Source organism: Thalia democratica, chromosome 9 (assembly GCF_965202585.1).
Source record: "Thalia democratica chromosome 9, ktThaDemo2.hap1.1, whole genome shotgun sequence".
In the NCBI taxonomy this organism is placed as follows: domain Eukaryota; kingdom Metazoa; phylum Chordata; class Thaliacea; order Salpida; family Salpidae; genus Thalia; species Thalia democratica.
The window spans coordinates 10693053-10699052 of NC_139173.1; positions in this window are offsets into that span (position 1 = coordinate 10693053).

Here is a 6000-nt window from a genome sequence, read left to right on the forward strand (position 1 = left end):
TATCTACAAATTTGAACTGGGTTTTGTTTTTCTTACTTGAATTTTTTTTTGTACAGTTAATGAATTTCGTGACAACTTATCTTTTGTTAGAACTACTCTTATATCTGGGTAAACTTTTCTACAGCTTTATTTGTAAGAGGGTAACCTTTTAAAAGTTATCATTATCTAAAGAAGTGGCTTGAGATGTCAATGAAGAAATGGTGAGCTCCTTGGAAAATTTAAACGTTATTAGGGCATTGAGTTTAAAAATAAAAGGGAACAATCTATGCATATATAAGTTTATTATTCATTTAATAATGAATTTACATCGTACATTCTAAAAGTAAAACTTTTAAAGGGGTTACTTATTCCTTGATGACTTTTTTACCTTGTTCGTCATTTTTTTACAGATACTTTGAACAGTTTTGACGTAGTTACTTTGTTACAGCTAGTCTTAAATTATAAATTTTAAAAAGCTAAAGATTATATTTAAGGATATACATAAAAAACTAGTAGTTTAAACAAAAGGTAGGAGATAGATAAGACTAAAGTGTATGATGACAAAAGTAGGATTTTAAGAGTTATCATCTCAGGCTTAAAAGTATAAGCGTTGGGTTGTAGTAATTTTTAATAAGTTATAGAATATGGTTTAGCTTGGATGTAATGTAAATTTAAGACTCATGATTGTAGTCATGGATATAGTAGTTTTGGTTAAGAAAAGGGATAAAAGGCATAGGTTTACGCTCTGAAGCTGGAAAACTAAATTTATTTAGCAAATAAAAAAATATTAGTTTTTATTAAGAGTGTCTGGAAAACACTTAATTTGTGCAAAAGAGATGATAAGTTCAAAGTGAAAAAACTGTCAAAATAAAGCATTTACACAAACAAAACTAGAAATAGTTATAGTTAAAACAAACTTATACAAACAATTAGATAAAAACGTTTTTTTTGATAGTATGTATTTTTTTTTGAATTTGGACAACTAGAGTTTTGCTTTAATTTACATTAAAATTAAGTTTTATCAGTTTTTATTGGATTACCCCGAGCAAGCAAATCTTAAGCCGAAATAAAAGACTAATTAATTATAAGTAAGCTATTGGGCTACTAAAGACAATTAAAGTTAAAAAGAATTCATTCGCTTTGAAGAAAACAATTTCTTAACATTTAGAGGTACCTAGTTTGCAATTAAAAGCAAACTTAAAAACAAATTAAAATGAGAGCTCCTTCAATTTACTTGAACGAATAGAACAGTATTTAAACTTAAGAAAAATACTTTGAATACCCTATACAAAAATATCTTGTTTACTTATTTTCTTCATCTTTTATTTTTCAAGGCTAGCTAATTGCTATAAATATTAGTTTTAAAATCTCTTAAACAGCTACACAGCTTATTTGTATATTTCTTATTTCCTAAGAAATAAATAGACTATTTGTATTTACTGTTTTTATTTCGTGGCAAAAGTTTCTAATAGTTTACTGTAACTTATTAAACAAACTTTTGTATTAAAAAGATTTAAACCGCAAAGGACTTTTTTGAAATCAGTTTACAAGTCCTGACAAGACATTAAAAGGTATTACTGGTGTGCGACTCGATAACCGAAATTAATTTTGATTAAAATATAACTATACTGAACTTAAAGTTTCTGTAACTATAGTAAATGTAACAATTTAAAGTTACGTTTTTTTAAATAGTATAAGAAGTAGCAAATAATGTAAAACTTTAAATTAGGTGTAACTATATTTAATTTATTTAGTATCTATATATGTCTGAATGAGTTTATAATAAAGTACAAATTTGTAAAAAATAAGTTAAAATTTAAAAACTTTAAATAACAACACACATGATCTTATATTTTAATAAAGAAAGTTTTAATAAACTTAAAGTTTTAATTACACAATAAAAACGGTATTTTATTTTTTTTGAAGGTCAAAATGTATTAAAAAGAATAATTTGCCTTATTTTTTAACAGTATTATTGTTTATTCAACGATAAAAAAAACGCTCAAAAAGTTTGGTCTATGGATCTGGTGTACAAAGGAACCTTTCGGTTATCGAGTCGTACACCATAAGCTTACAAAGTTTCTAACGAACTATTTACTCATAGTTTTTTTATCATTTAAATATTTAAATCTTTAGTAACAAAACAATCAGTTAAACGAAAAGAAAATGACAGAAAATGAAACTAAACGAAAATTAATGAATTTTGTGTTTTATAATGTACTATTAATCTTGTTTAGTAACATAACAACTAAAAACATATATTACTTCAAGCTGACTTTCAAAAGAAGATAAACAACACTAATAACAAACGTGTGAATACTTGAAATATAGGTTACAACTTCTTCAAAGAAATAAAAAAAATTCACGCTGAAATATTTTTACGAATTTTTTTTTATAAGTATTTTGTGTTAAAAAAGTAATTTTTATTTTATTTAATTATTTAACTTAAACAGTAAAAACAATTTTACGTTTGAATAGTTAAATAAACTATTTTAAAATATTTCTTTTAAAGATTTTTAAAGAAGTTATTTTTACAATAACTAAACTTAACTTTTATATATGAGAATATGAAGATAAGTACTGTAAAATTTATGCTTTTAATTAAAAAAAAAGAACAATAATAATTTTAACAATAATGATATTAACAATAACAAATTTCCTTCTATTTTAAACTATACTTTTTTATTTTTTGAATAGTTTTCCAAGTCTAAAACTGTAATAATAGAAAACAAGCAACACTTGCAATTATAAAAAAAAAAGATTTTTTTCTTTGACTTTCTCAAAAAAAAGAGATTTTTTAACTTAAGTTTACTTGAAACAGTTATCTTAGCTTACTATTTAAATACTTTATTTTCTGCTAAAGTAAAAACATCTATAACTATTTTTTTACATTTGTATTCAGTATTCAGAACTTAATTCAAAATAGTAATCTTAAAGAATAATCTTAAAAAATAACTAGACAGAATATGCTAAAACCTAGACTAAACCGATGTTACTGTAACCAAACAAATCAATTTTCAAACAAAAAAAAAAACAAAAATAAAAAAAATAAATAAAAATTTGGATATTAAAAATTTGGATACTATTAACTTCTTAAACAAAAGTAAATAGACAAGTAGGAATGATCACTAACAAATTCATTCTTGAGAGTCACTTTTTTAAAGATAACTTTTAAGTTCATCCTGGAACTTTTCAAAATGACTTATATTTTTTAAACATAATGGTAGCTTAATCCATAACTTACTTCCTTGGTAGGATAGCGATTTATGCCCTATTTTGCTGTTGAATTTAGATAGAAAAGAAAAAGTTTCTAAAGACCTCATATGATAATTATGGACATTTTTTACACTTAAATAGTATTTTTTAAAGTTTTCTGGTAACAAGTTATGGTTAAACTTAAACATAAACAGACCTATTTCATATAGATACAGACTTTCAACATCTAATATTTTTTTCTGATTTTTTAATTCTCTTACACTATCATCATACTAGTGTAACAAATTTTAATAACATGTTAGTGAGACTTAAATTAAAACTAAGTTTAAGTTGGATTAGTTAAAATAGTTATAAGTATGTTTTAGCTAACAGTAAGAAACTAAATAAGTTAAAATTTTATATTTAGGTTCTAAAACTTAATAAGAAAAATTTACCATATTTAGGTTAAATGAATAAAAACATTTGTTGAAATATGTTTATTTTGAAAAAAATATAACCTATAGTTTTTTACAAATTTAGTTTCCTGTTCGGTAAAAAACGAGTAGGCTTAATATTTAAACAAACTGAAAATTTTTAAAAAACTTTCTATAGCTCACAATGTAAAACTCGATGTGCTGTTTATCTTATTTTTTTCATTGAAAATATTTTGTTTGTTTAATGTTTAATACTTTATTACTAAATATTTTGTACTTTTTACTATTAAGAAAATTCACGTGTGTGTTAATATTAACTTAAGATTATAGTTGTACAGAAATGAAGTTTTTTATGGTTATTCAAAATTTTTATACGTTTTAAATCATACTAATAGGTAGTGTATTAGTAGCTTTAAAACTTACATTTTTAATTTGCAAGTTCTTATCTAAGCTAACTATGGATAACGAAGAAGATAGTGAAAAAAAACCATTAGTTAAAGAAACAGGCAACACAGATTTATCTAATGTTGCGGATGAGCTTGTGAAAGCAAATTATGGTATTACTGGAAACGATTTTCAAGCAGTTACAAAACACGTTTTAGAACCTAGCCTCAGTTAGTGTTTCTGAACTTTTTTACCTTTTGTTTACCTTTATGTATAATTGTATACATACCTGGTAAAAACCACCTTTTTACTATTTATTATAAAGTCTAAATTTAGGATATTCTAAACTTAAAATCTAGTCAAGTAAAGTTGTTAATGATTCAAAAACATTCTACTACTTTCTGGCTAAGAATATTTTTCATCTAATTTTATTTGCAATTGTAAGTTTTTATTTAATGAAAAGTCAATACAAACAAAATTTAAGTAAATTTAGCGTTTCTAAGTCAAAAGTAGAGTTTTTTATCTGATTTTACTTGCGGTTATTATTTTATATTTAATGATGAGTCCATAAAAACAATAATTAAGTAAAATTAGCGGCTCTAAGTCAAGTCAAAAGTAGACGCATTATAATTTAACTGTGAGAATTTATTTTGTTTCGATAGTTAGAAATACATAAGCTTAATATAAAGTAATTTATCACAGATGTTCTTGTGCTAAAACTTTATTTCAACTAACGGCGTTCAACTAACATCTCCAGGATTTAACGCCTTATAACGTTACATCTTATAAAGTAATTTATTAACTTCAAGTTAATAAATTAAACATTATTTTAATATTTTGCACTAAGCAATAAAAATGGATGTTTTCAGTCATTTGTAAATGTTGTTTTAACTATGTATGTTATGGTAAAAATTTTAGTTCAGAACATTTTGTTTTTCTAAAGTATAATTTGGCGTGGGATCACTTGTAAAATCTTGATAAAGTTTTTTTTATAATTAATACCGTTTATAAAGCCTAAGTTTTTGAAATAAAGTTAACTCTTTTAAAAATTTTCTTGAGCTAATTCAGCCTATCTTTACAACTAAAAAATGGTGACAATTTTATTTTGTATACATAATCTGGGTTTAATAAACAAATCGAAAAAAATTAAACCTTTTCTTAAACTTAGAAAAAGTATATTTTAACTTATACAACATGAAATGAAATATTTCAAATTGCTCTGCTAAACGATTTTAGAATAGTAAAAAACTATTTTGAATAACAAGTTAATTTCACAAAAAAAAACACTTTACCTTCTTTGAGGTTTAATAATACCCTTAATAAACTCTTAAGCTATAAAAAAAACTGTTAATAAACAGCGGTAAACCAATGTGGAAATCTTGTAAGTAGCTTAAAAAAAGTTGGAGGATATATTGGCGGAACTTTTGAAAATTCATTAGAAAAGTCTTCAAGCAACGAATCTATAAGTATTAATAAAAATTATGTTTTTACAAACTGTTGTATCAAGTAACTTACTCTTACAATACTAATTCAAGAACATATTTAAACCATTATGGGCTATTAACAAGTGTTTTATCTTAATAAAGCTTAACTTTTTTTAAACAACTGTATAAATGAAATTGACTAACTATCTTTTAGGTTTTTGTATTAAAGAAAAAAGTAAACAAACCTTTCTTGACCTTTTTTAGAAAAATGGTTGTCATTTTTATTACTATAAGTAAAACACAAATATCAAAACCTCTATAGGTAGCCATAAAAAGATCGAAACAAAATTGGATGTAGTGAACGAAAATGACAAAAACAAGTAATAAGAATCATTACGATAAAAACTTAGAAAAACCAATAATTATCAAAATTTTTTTTTTGTAGAAAAATATGTGGTAAACCAAACAAAAAGAAGCCACAAAAGAAGCAAAAACCAGGCATGTTTCTGAACAAAGCAGTTAAGGTTAGAACAGCCTATTCGAAGTACCTATTCTGAAATATTTGTTACAATATTGTAACAGGT